Below are 12646 nucleotides of genomic sequence, written 5' to 3'. Positions count from 1 at the left end.
GGCGCCAGAATGACAGAGTCTCGCTGATGCGGCCCCAGCAAGGAGACCAGGTGGGTGTGCGGCGCGCGGCCGGCGAGGGGCTGGGGCATGGCCAGCCCGGCAGCTCTGGCGTGGGTGGCAGAGAGCACAGTGGGAAGGGTGACGCATCAGGGAATCCGTGCGGCGAAAGGGGCATGGCACTGGCCTGGAGACACGGTGCCAACACGGGGCTCTGGAAGGCAGAGGGAGGGGCGCTGGATGTGGTGTGTGCTCAGGTGGAGAACAGGAACACAGCCTCATGTAGGGTAAACTCTGTCACGGGCACACAAATCGCTCTCAGATGCAGCTGTTCGTAAGAGCAGAGGCTGGCAATAATGTCCATGCAAGTTGCTTCCCAGAGCTTTGCACTTCCACACCAAAGGCACCTTTCACAGAACAAACAGGTGAGGAAATGCGTTTCTCAGACCATCCTTTCTCCTGGAACACATGTGGCCACTGAAAAAGGGGCCTCTCCATCAAACGCTGCTCTGATGAGGACACAGAGCTGCTGTTTGCACCCCTGATATTGAAACCAGATAGGGTCCTTTTGATTGCTGCTCCTCAGGAAAGTATCACTTCGAATGTCAGCACTTATCCCCTGGGACCACTCAGCTTCCTGTCTGTGGCACTTGGGAAGAGCCACAGGAGCAAATGCTTTCCTTTAAATAGGATGGCAGCAGGTCACAGTCTCACGTACCACAGAGCACTGCTGTGCAGAACACTGTCTATGCACCATACAACATGAAGGCCACATAGAAGGATGAGAGGGCTTAAGAGGAGGTTACATGTGGTAGAATGGGAGGTAATGGGAATTGCCTGGGATGAAGTTGGGTGCTGTTCAAAAGGACGAAAAGGTGAGACTAAGGTAAGACCAGTGTTGGAAGCAGCAGAATGGCCAAGTGCTGTGCTGCAGGTGGAGAACACAGCTGGATACGGGTGTTAGCATTGTTACCGTGGCAGGTTAGTCACTCTTTGCACGAATGATGCATGTGACATGAAGCAGCAATAACAACAGCAAATCTACACACAAAATACATGGCACAATACAGTTTAACAGGTAAATTCAATATAAACAGGAACATAGAAGTGGTGCCTTAAAGGGCTAAAAAAGTGTCAGTCAGGCCCTGACTAAGGCAGGGAGTTACTGGAAGGATTGCCCTTGGCGTAGGCTTTGCTGAGCCATTGTGCAGTCAGACACCTGCCTTCTCTGGGCCTGACAGGAGCAACACTGGTCAGCACCTTGACTTGTGAAAAACAGAGCAGTGGCTCAAGAAAAAAGGAGTGATATCTGTGCCTAAGTGAATGGTGGGGTCAGATGTGACCTGTGTCACAGCAGAGTGACATTTCTGTGCGGTGTTTGCTGTCTTGGGGAAAAAAGGGTATCTTTTTCCTTGTTCCTAACATGCTGGGTGGGGATGCCATGGTGGGCCCCTGCGTGTGTGTCAGTGCACGTGTGTGCATGGGGAGACACACACACACACACACACACACACGCTTGCCTTGGAAACAGCAGCCATGGAGTCTTCTATTTCACCATCTTTCTTTTACTGTTTAAGAACTTGCCAGTTCTATTCGTAGAAGAATTCAGTGCTGAATTTGAGTCCTTGACCAGGCAGTTGAAATTTAAGCATGAAGTATCAAAGCAGAGCGAGCTGTCCGTGCACCGCGCTGTCCCGGCTGTGCCGTGTGGCAGGCAGTGTGAGGGCCGTATCGGGAGGCTGCCAGGGCGGCTTGAGCCTCGGGAGCCGCGGCTGCGGGAGACGGGCAGCGCCCAGGTGTGGGCACACCGAGCAGGCTGCGGGCACAGCTGTGTGGCGGCCGCGGGAGTGTGGGGCAGGCCAGGGCACGTGGGGCCTGGGGGCTGCAACACTAAAGGTAGCATGGCTTGGACACAGCTGCTCCCCAGCTCGCCTCAGGCACAAATCCAGAGATCCAACGTGGTCTGGCTGTGCTGGGGGCCGAGGACATGCAGCCACTTCAGAGACAGCTGCACGCCGCGGCAGCTGCGCCATGCTCCCAGTGAGGGACGAGGACAGCAGGTACAGATCGAGGGCCCCACAAACAGCCTCCATTAAGCCACGAGCGCTTTTGAAGGGCTCCCATCAAACAGAGCAAGTCCGCAGCAGGAGATTTCGGCTGCAGAGCCATGTGGTGTTTTCTGCACTAACAAGGTAATTTATAAATGATGCATTACCCTGTGTCTATGCTCCTAGCTAGACTTCCTTCCTTTTTTTTATTAAAGGGGCAAAGAAGACCGAGCCACTGCAGTTTGGGCTACTCTGATAAGCCAGTTCAGTGTCTGAGGGTCGGTACTGAACTTCTTTTCCCAAGAGTCTGGGGCTGCCCAGGAATACAGCCTGGCACGGGGGCACAGCGCCAGCCTCAGGGGCCTGGTTTTTTCCTCTAAATCCTTGTGTTTGTTTTCCAAGTCATAGTTTAGCACCAAGAGGTGATCATCAGGCGTTTGGATTCTTTGTCTGAGCTTGTGGCAGTGTGATGATGGCTAAGGCTCTGATCCTGTGTGCTTTACGCACACAAACATCTTTAAGTCCACAAATAGCCTGTGGCACTTGTAGTGAAGACTTTGTCCTATCAGGATGCAAATAGGAGTCAACGGTAAAAGAAAGATTGTACCTCATTCTAGAAGAATCAGAACAGAGGAGAACTGTAGAATGCTTCCAGCTTGTACTTCCATGTACAAACCAGCCTTTTAAAAAGGAAGACACTTGTACTTGTTTTTAATTTTAAGCCTATTAGTATTTACCTGCTTTAAAGGTCTTTTCTAATAATGGCTGTAGAGCTAACACAAACATCTGTATAAACTGTTAGTTTGGAGCATCTCTGCATAATACAAAAGTAATACATTCTGCATGTGAAAGATGTGGATAGCAGTGCTCCCTCCAGAAGGAAGCTCCAGGTCACTGGAGTCACCACCTTGCCCCATAACCTGGGCTGCTCTCAGGAGGGTCTGGCTGGCTGCCCATCCCATCCCAACTAGAGTGGCTCTCCTGGCAGTTGGATTTGCTGTCAGTCAGTGGAAGTGGGAGGGATCATCTTGCTGAAGAGAGGATGTTGTGCTGGTGTCAGGAGAAACAGGGATATTTTTCCAACTACGTAGGCAGCAGTTCTTGGCGCTGCCTCCCTTGGTGCAGATGAGTCTGCTGCTCTCTTAAACGAGCCTTTGGGACTCATCCCTCTGTGAATATTGGTAGGAATGAGAGAGCAGGAAGAAACCAACCTGCCTTGCCTGCCAGTTCCAAGGCCATGTGGCATGGGATGATGGTCATGGAGAAAAGAACGTCGGTGCTGGGGGGAGCATGGATGTGCCACAGCTGTCCCATAGCTTCCCTGCCAGCACACGAGCAGTGCAGCCCCCTAAGCTGAGCCAAAGGAAAACTTTCCATGGGCAGGGCAGGGGCTGGTAATCACCGAGTGTTTTGCTGTGCAGGATTCCCAAGCAACAAACACATTTGTTTTCCTCATCCTCACGAACCTTTCTCATGGAGTGAGCTGCAGTACAGTGATGCACCAGGCCTGTTCCCCTGCCCAGATTATTCCTCCCCTGTGATCTGGCGGCGCAGGGCAGCTGTCCGAGCGGCTGGCCGGGATTCGGGAATGGCCGCTGAGCTAATCTTCAGGCTTTGCAGATGAAGGAGGCAGCAGATAACAGGATTAAAGTTTCCCAACCCAGGGTTTTCACAGCCCGAGACGCGGGTGGAGGGGGAGACAGAATGACTTCTGTCATTAATCTTAATTGATTGCCAAGAGGTTTTTAATCTGGCTTATTAATTAGGAAGGTCCTTAACACACTGTCTACATATCAACATCAGATGCTCTTTTGGGACTTTGGGGACATATGGCCTATCTATATTTACATTCACACAATTTACACATACATACATCGCTGTATGGGAGCTGCTCGCACGGGTAATGCACACGGAGCGCCGAGGAAGCATTTGCATTCATACCCTCCTCAGCAAAAGTGGATGGAAATGAAAAAACACCTTGCACAAAGGTTACATTCCCACATGATGAACACACATACCTCTGTTTATGTTGATATGCGTATTAATCCAGATCAATTTTATGTACCATTTATCTAGATTAGAGTTCAAATGGCATTCTTGGTTTGGCAGATTTAAGAGAGAGGTCCCAGTGTTCTTCCACAGTGACACGGCATGTTTTTAAAGGTCCAGGTTGTGGTTTCACTGCCATTTGGAGGAGATCAGCACAAATACTTGATATAACAGAGTCGGGTGATGTTGGAAATAACTGACCAGAGCCAGAGAGGCTCTGAGATGGGAGGCAGTGACAGAATGAGGTGAACAGAACTAGGCTGGTTTCCCTCTCACTTCACTGGGCTCTGCTTCTCTAACCACCAGCAAAGGCATATGAAAACACCTTGGAAAAGCTGTTTTTAGAAAGTGAGTTTCTGTGCATGGTGTCACCTGCTGTAGCTGTGGCAGCCCGAGCTCATTCACTCACCCAGGGTGAGTTGTTATAAACGTGTGGTAAACTGCAGCTACTGGAGTTCAGAGGATGCTCAGATGTGCCCACCCAGGCCCGACCCGACGCAACTGGGGGCTCTAAAGCCTGCAAGCATTGGCACGTGTTAATCCTTTCATGCACAATATTTTCCGAAAGAAGGCAGGGGGAGGGAGCTGTTCTCCCACAGCCCTTCAAAAGTTGGGAAGAACCACAGCACACGTGCTGCGGGATGTGACTGCTGCATGGGAGAGGCAGACGGGGGGAGAGAGAGAGAAGAAAAGTGATCCAAAATTATATTTATTACCTCTGATCTTATTACTGTATTCCCATAATTCAAAATTACTTTTGTTCTGAAATCAGTTTTTGCATGTTTAAGTCCATTCTGAACTATGGATCCATAAAGCATTAGCAGAAACCCCTGTACACTTCAGTTGTTTGCATTTTAAACTGGCCAGGTGTTCCCCAGCTATAACGTTTCCTGACCATTGACCTGTGGGCTGGCGGTGTCACAGCCTCCTGCAATTTAAACACAGGCTCCAAGGAAGTTAATGCAGCTCACAGCAATAGTTACTGGTGCTGCTTCGTGTCATAAAGGGTTTGTGGGTGCACACAGGTCTATCCCCTCCCAGTCACTCTGAAAAGAATTCTGTAGCTTCTAGAAACCGGTGGGCAAATGCTACATGAGATCAACTGCTGCAGTTCAGGTGGGCTCAGCTCCTGCCGGGCTCCAGGCCGTGCCAGACAGGTGACCAGGGAAGAAGAGCAGTGTCCCTGGTGTGCAGCCTCAGGATGGGTGACACAACCCTCTGGCCGTGAACACAACCTTGGGGGTGGGTGACAGCCTTCCTAGGATAGCGCTTCCTTGCTGCAGCTTCGCAGGTGCTCTGGGGCTCAGTACTGCTCCTTCCTAGGTAATGGTTGTTTCTCAGACACCTTTCTGTCTGCAGTTTTCTCCCACAGCCTTGCCCTGTCTTTATTACTTAGTCCAGCAGGCCACAGGCTGCAGTGTAAAACACTTTGATCCAATGAAAAAAGATCAGATTTTCTTGGAGGTCATTATCATGTTTTTAAAATGAAACAACAGGAGTTCTTTACTTTCTATTTAGAAATAGAAGTTCCCTTTCTGGATGCAAACTGTGCCTGTGTGAGCAGAGGGGAAGTGAAGGTGCAAAGCACACAGGAGCTCATAGCATGTTTCATATCTTTCTGTACCCAAATAGATGGATCATATTTTATTTTACATTATAGTAAAACATAGAACCTGATAAAATCTGGAAAATCTGTAAAATAATGAGCAGAATAAGCATATTATGATCCAAAAGAAAATGGATTATTTAGAGCTGAACATTCGGAGCAGAGCCTAAGGGCTCTGAGGATATTGCTCCATTCTGGGAAGGATGTTCCCAGCCTAGCCGAGCACCCCTGCATTAGGGAATGCCCCAGAAACTCCGAGTACTGCCACTGGGGCCCCCCTGCTCACCCAGGAGAGACAGAGAGGATGTCTGAGGGCACCTCCTCATCGCAGGGCTGCCACCCTGCCTCCCAGGGCTGCCTTGCTGCCCTGTTACTGGCTCTGTTTGCCCCCTTGGGGAGCTCTGGGTGCCTCTCTTAAACCTGGAGTATCTCCCAGCCACAGCGGTCGCAGGCCACTTGCTGTCATGCCTTTACTAAAAGGCATGTCAACATCTCCAGACAGGCTCCCCAGTGAAGCGGCCAGGGCAGTGATGGGAATTCCGCTCCTGGCCCACCTGCTCCCATGCTGGAACAGCCATTGGTCCCCTCTGGTGACATGGCCATGCCCCAGCAGGTGGTTACAGGTCATTGGGGCCAATCAGCTCCATGATTGTGGCAGCTCAGTAACGTTTTTCCCTCTGATATCAACAACAGAAAGGAAAGGCATACGAAGGATTAGGAGAATATATAATGGATATAACTTTTCCATTGTACCTAGGAATCTGTGCGTTAGAACTGTGGGAATTCTCCTTAAATTTATTTTTCCTACGCTGAATGTAATTAAGGCCCTTTCTTTCCAAGCCAGCCACATGCCCAGCTGGCACTCTGTGAATGCTCTGAGGCACACTCAGGGCATGTTTGATGTCAGTCCGTCCTGATTTATAAACCCATAAATGCTCTGCTTAGAGGAAGGAGAGTAATACTAGGTTTTGGCTCAAAGAAGTCAGGAGTAATGCTGTGTCCTCCCAGCAGCAGGGAGGATGTGCCTTCCCATTGGGCCATGGCCATACATCCCTAAATGCAGCGTGTCCTCTGGGCAAAGCAGTGGGGCTCTCCCAAGGGACATGGGGAACCGAGGCACATGTGCAGAGGTGATGTGAGCCCCAAGTAAGGAAACAAACCCATGGCCAGAAGGGGGAAGGAGAGATGCCCCTTTGAGCACCACATGGGAGCAGAGGGCCGCTGATCCAGGTAAAGGGGTTCACAGTGCATTTCTAGGGGATGAACATGGGAGAGTCGAACTATAAAAACAGTGACATGGGCATTTGGTGCCAAAGAAGTGCAACATAAAACAGGTTTTCTCCTGTCAATACATTCTTATTTGTTGCGGAGCTTAAGGCGCAGAGATTTCACCTCGTACATAGACAAAAGCCAAGCCAAGTCAGATCTTACGCCAGCCTAGACTGAGCTCCACAAACCCAACCGCATTTACCACAGACCTCACTGCTTAGGTAGAAAATCGTGGCACAGTGAGCTTTGTTCTTGAGATGGCTCTGAAGAGCAGTTTCATGAATAACTGCTTCACCTCCTGCATTCGGGCTGAGCCACGTGCCCTATGTCGCGTGGCAACAGCTGTCAGCCAGAAGAAACACTGACACTACTGATCCCCTGGTTTGACCAGTGCATGCTCAGGGACAGCGTTTTCTGTGCTTTTGTCAAAGACTGTTGTCACTGGAGACAGTCTGGAAAGGCCAGTTTGGTGGCAATGAGGTGGGTGGGAGGAGAAAACTCTGCAAAAGCGGCAAGAAACGGTGCTCCATGATCAGAGTCTGTCCCACACCTGTGACTCATGGTCTGAGCACCCGCAGAACCCTCAGCACCTGTGGCTGGGCACTTTGCCGAGCACCCTCCCACTGGGGACCCTGTTCCCGCAGAACCCGCGTGTGCAGGAGCAGCAGGAGATGTGCCTGTTCAGGAGATGACACCCAGAGCACGTGCACGAGGGTGACCTGACCTGCTCACACCTGCAGCACAGCCATGCTGCCTGGTGCGAGAGGAAGGGCTGGGCTTCCTTTGGCACTAGGGCTACAGGTCTGTGTGTATCCATGGCGTAAGTTCGGTCACGCGCACCCCAGCTTCCTGAGGCTGATATTTTCAGATGTGCTACTCAGATCTATTTTAAGGGTTCTTCCCACTCCAAGTCTGTGATGAGCATTAGAGCTTTAAAGCGCTGCTTTGGGAAGCTATTATCAGTAGGTATTAATTATTGAACACTATACCTTCTGGAAAAGTTGTTTCATCACTGGAAAGTGACCTTGCTAGAAGAGGCAGAGGAAAAGAGAGGCGTATGGTGCCTCCTGAGAGCAAGTGGAGTGATGCATGGCAAGAGAAGACACTAAAGATTTATTGTCTGTGGCAAAAGAAACACAGATCTCTGCTTGTGCAGTAAGTGTTTTTGACATCATACGCCATAAAGAGTGATTGGATGCTGTAGTTAAAAAGTGTTTCACTGAAGGGAAATAATAGACATTTTCACAGTGCTGTGTCTATTAAGTGTCCAACTGCGTGGCTGCGCAGCTGAGCTGGCCCTGAGAACTCCAGTGTCGCAGTTCAGGCAGTTCTGAGTTAAAAGGCAGCTGGATAATCCTGAGAGAGGACACTGAGAATTTCTCTGTCTTAAAAGAAGATCCCTTTTGACCTTGGCTGGTACAGGTTCTTACTGCCTGACATCACACCACTGGACAAGTTCAACATCAGCACTGTTTGGACACCTTGCATGCAAATTTCTTTTATTAACCTAGCCCCGGCCTTTTCCCTGGAATTTCTCTTTTTCCCAGCTGTTAGTGCAGCAGTGCACTCGTCTCCCAGTGACACTGCTGGTTGGAGTTGTCCCATTGCTTCAATGGTTTAAAAACCCCAAGAAAAACAGGTGTTCAGTTTAAAATAAAAGCTGGGGAGAAGCCAGCACTCAGCCTCACCTCTCACCCTTCTGGATGCCTCTGCCAGGCTGGAGAGTGAGGTGTGGCCAGAGAGCTCCTCGATAAATCATCATTAGGTCCACGTGCAAATACAGTAGCCAGGCCCAGGCGCACAATTAGGCACCTAATTATGTTGAAAATGCAATTGTGCACTTTGCTACAATGGCCTCACGGCCTCGGGAGCCGGCCGGGGCCCAACCTGGCCCAGCGAGGCACTGGGATGGCGCCTCTGGGAAGCGTCCTGCAAGGGGCAAAAGCGTTCATGGCGCTCAGACGGGAAGTCTGCCCGGCACAGCCCGCGCTTGGGTCCCTCCTCCTGCCCACACAGGGGTGACAGTGATGGAGGGGACAGGCCACAGCACGGGTGTGTTATTTCTGCCTCTTTTTGCTGCGGTTTCTTTTTTGTCCTTTCAGCAAGGCAAAGAGGGGAACACCCAGCCAAGTGGGATCCGTAATTCAGATGACAGTGTGTGACTGAAACTGCAGCGAGGCTGATTCCAAAGGAAAATACAAAATTTCCAAAGGAAAATGATGCTGTCACTGTTCAGGGACAGCATTTTCCATATGAAAATGTCTGATCTGGGAGTGTTGTCAACGCCACGGGGGGCCAGACTGTTCAGCCACTGCTCCCATTGGCAGGGCCCATGTGACAGTAGGGAGTGCGTGACCTGGGAGCTGAGGCTGGGCAGTGGGGGAACAGCTTTAGCCTCTGCTGTTTCCTGCACAGGTGAGGTGCCACCATTAGCTTCAGGTCTGTTTACCTGTGCCAAAAGTTTTTAACCTGGACTTTCGTACTTAGCTGAGAACAACTGAGGGAGGAGCCCAGTTCCCAGTCAGGAAAAATGAAGTGCACTTGTCCTGTGCCTGTTCAACATCCTATGATGCATTTTCTTTATTCTTAGTTTTGTAAAACCAGCAGTCCCTTCTCCTTGATAACGTGTTGGTAATTCCTTTGGAGGAATTTGAAGGAATTCCTCATTTGGAATTGAAAACTTATGCTTAAAGTCTGAGCATAAGACTTGCTGGAGAGAATTTGCTAGCCAAGGAGCGAAGATACATTCCAACATTATAAAATCATAGAACTGCTAAAATTACTGCAGTTTTTAGTTTTAAAATGCATGTAATTTGTACAGTCTGAGGTGCTACTCAAAGGAACTTTGTCTATGTCAGGGAATCTTCATTAGCTTTATTCTGTGAACACAGTAAACCCAGGATTTCTCCACGGATTCAGGAGGAGAGGCTGCCTGGGCCTCAGTTCTCTCCATTTCCATCCCACCTGCCATGGTCCCGCCATCAGCTGAGAGGTGTTTGTGTTTCATTCTTGTGCTCACCACCAGTACTAAATCCTAAGGAAAGCCATTATTTTGCTTAGGAAAAATGCAACGTTTCACATATTTTGCAGTTTCTCACCTATGCATCCAAAGACGGGTCCATGTCCCAAAATCCCACCAAAAAATCTAACAGTTCTGGTCCTCGTCAGGAGTCAGGAGTTGAACCTATAGTTGGGAAAGCCAGTTTCACTGCGCTTTGGGCCAGTGTAGGTGCAAACACAGGATTATTACCTGGGTTAGAGACACACCTGCACTTGTAAGGTCTTGGATCCCTGTCTCCTCAGGATTCCCCATCCTTTGTTACCATCTCTGCGACAGAGGAGGAACAGGCACTGTATTTTCTGATTGTCACTACCAAGTCTGCAGTGATTTATTCCTATAGGCTCTAACTGAATTAAAATCTTAATTAGGCTTATGCTACTTTTTTCTTCATTTTAATTAGGAACAGCCAAATCACTTGTCTTGGGGAAGGAGAAAGAAAAAGATAAAGAGCAGCAACACTTTTTCTGCTCTGTAGTTGTATTAATGAAGCCGTGGTGAGAATGTCTTCCCAAAGAGGTACCACAGGGCAGGACAGGTAGCACAGCACAGACAGTGCTGTGGTACAGGAAGCCTCAGTCTTCCACAGAAATATTTTCCTTGAGTGTTTCCTGGTATCATTTCACACCCAAGTTTACAGTCCTCACTTTAATAAGACACCAGGAAACGACCCATTACAGCAGTGAGTTTTTGGTGCACTCACGTTGAAAACCCTCTGAGATCATCAAGTCTGGCACTCCCCCAGCACTGCCAAGGCCACCACTAACCCACGTCCCCAAGTGCCACATCCACAGGCCTTGGAACACTTCATGGAGAAGCATCGCTTGTCTGTCCTGCTCGTGTTCCACCTACAGCAAACTGTACACAGATCACAGGCTCTGCCTTGAGCAAATTAGAGGTTCATACTAAGCTCTCCTAACTTACCAAATGCTGCCATCAATGAAGCGTAAATCCCTCACTTTAAGCAGCAAAGGGATTTTTGTGTGCTTCTCTTTCCGTGTTACCTGTTCCTTTCTCCGCAGCCAGCCTCTCCAAAGGCTGCAGCTTTGCACAAGCGCAAGCTGGCTCTTTGTGGAGAAGCCCTGGCTGAGTTTGTGTGCTCCTCTACAGGGTGGAAGATTTTTTTCCACACACTGCCCCACGGGGCCCATGGCAGGGAAGTGGCCATTCCAACAGTTCCCCCCGTCTGCGGGAGAATGTGCTTCCACCAGCAAAGCTGCTGTGGCAGGGCCGGGGGCTCAGGCTTTCCCAGGGCTTCATGGGGCAGGGGCCATCCCAGGGGGACCTGGAGACTCTCAGCGCTCCTGTGAATCTCCTGCTCAACATTTGCATGTTGACATTTTCTACTTAAGGGACCTTTTGGCATCTTCAGCATTAATTTATAATGCTGTGGTAGCGGGGCTGCAGCACTGCAGGAACAGCCTTTACTTTAGAAAGACACTGCTCTGGAATCAGACTGGATTCAGTGTAGAGACTGACCACATTCCAACTGCTCCTGCTGGGATTTGGTTTTTGGATTTTGGTTTGTTGAATTTTTGAATTTTTTTTCTGATTGTTTGGCTAGATTTTACAAGTGTATTTCCTAACTGTATTTCCCAGTATCTTTACATTTCACTTGTTCTAATGGAGTGTTACATGACACTGCTGGACTTTGTGCACCTTCCCGTGTGAATTTAGCCCCAGGATCAGTCCAGGAAAAAAGGACTTGAATTTGTGTACTTATTTGGCAGATATAATTCACCTAGCCTGGTTCATGCAAAGGTGTAATTAGAACCAGGGGGTTTTACACGGGCAAAGTGGGCTTAAAAGGGCCATTTATGTCAGTAAGCCCTTGCATGGGTAAAGGACAGACCAGCTGGATTAAACTTTATTACAACTGATACAAGGCCCCTTACAACATGCCTGGGTCATTTAAAAATTTTAGAAATCATTTAGCCTCAATCAGCCCTTCACTAACTGCAGTTAAATGCATGTAAGCCATTTGAGGACAGTTCACAAAGCTATTTTTATTCATTTAACTACACCTGTTTGAAAATGTAATTTGAAATATGCAACTAATTACAATAATTGAACCTATGTTTCATTTCTGCCAGAGAATTTTTATTTAGAAGTTTCTAATTTGCCCAGTGCAGGCTTTGGTTCTGTTATGCTTTCAACTCCAAAGAGCTGACATCCTCATCAGTGAAAGGATGTAGAAAAGGCACCGATCTACCCATGTTGTAATTAAATTCAGGTTTCAGTCTGTGTGTGGCTGCAGCTTCGGAAGGTAATTGTGCACACCTCATTGCTTTTTACTTCTGAATGCTGCTGTGGTCATTTACCAGGTAATTCCAGAGACAAGGTCTAAATTACCAGTGATTTCATAAAGTTTAAAATATCCGTCCCTAGCAGGAGAGTGCCAGGGCACTGCCTCCTGCCTCCCAGACTCTGAGTCCAACAGTCTTGGAAAGGCCCCAGACCCGAGGGGGAACAGGGCGCTGGGCAGCCCATGGCTCAGTTCTGTGTACAACAAACATGGCGTTGCCATGGCAACCACGCTTAATTGGGTTTTGTAATAGCAGTGACAAACTCCGCCACCTTTCCCAAATTCACCATTTATCACGCCATTCCTAAACCTTA

General features: G+C 49.0%; 1 protein-coding gene and 1 long non-coding RNA gene across 3 annotated transcripts in view; one reads left to right on the top strand and one right to left on the bottom strand.

Moving 5' to 3' along the window:
• Positions 1–12646, bottom strand: part of LOC108444947 — a 56246-nt gene that overhangs the window by 4582 nt on the left and 39018 nt on the right. The window lies entirely within an intron of this gene.
• ANTXR2 (anthrax toxin receptor 2) overlaps positions 1–12646 on the top strand; it is a 78566-nt gene that overhangs the window by 53674 nt on the left and 12246 nt on the right. The window lies entirely within an intron of this gene.

The sequence above is a fragment of the Corvus brachyrhynchos genome, unplaced genomic scaffold, assembly GCF_000691975.1.
Source record: "Corvus brachyrhynchos isolate BGI_N302 unplaced genomic scaffold, ASM69197v1 scaffold112, whole genome shotgun sequence".
In the NCBI taxonomy this organism is placed as follows: Eukaryota; Metazoa; Chordata; class Aves; order Passeriformes; family Corvidae; genus Corvus; species Corvus brachyrhynchos.
Note: the sequence above shows the minus strand (reverse complement) of the source record. Positions and strands in the feature narration are given on the sequence as shown.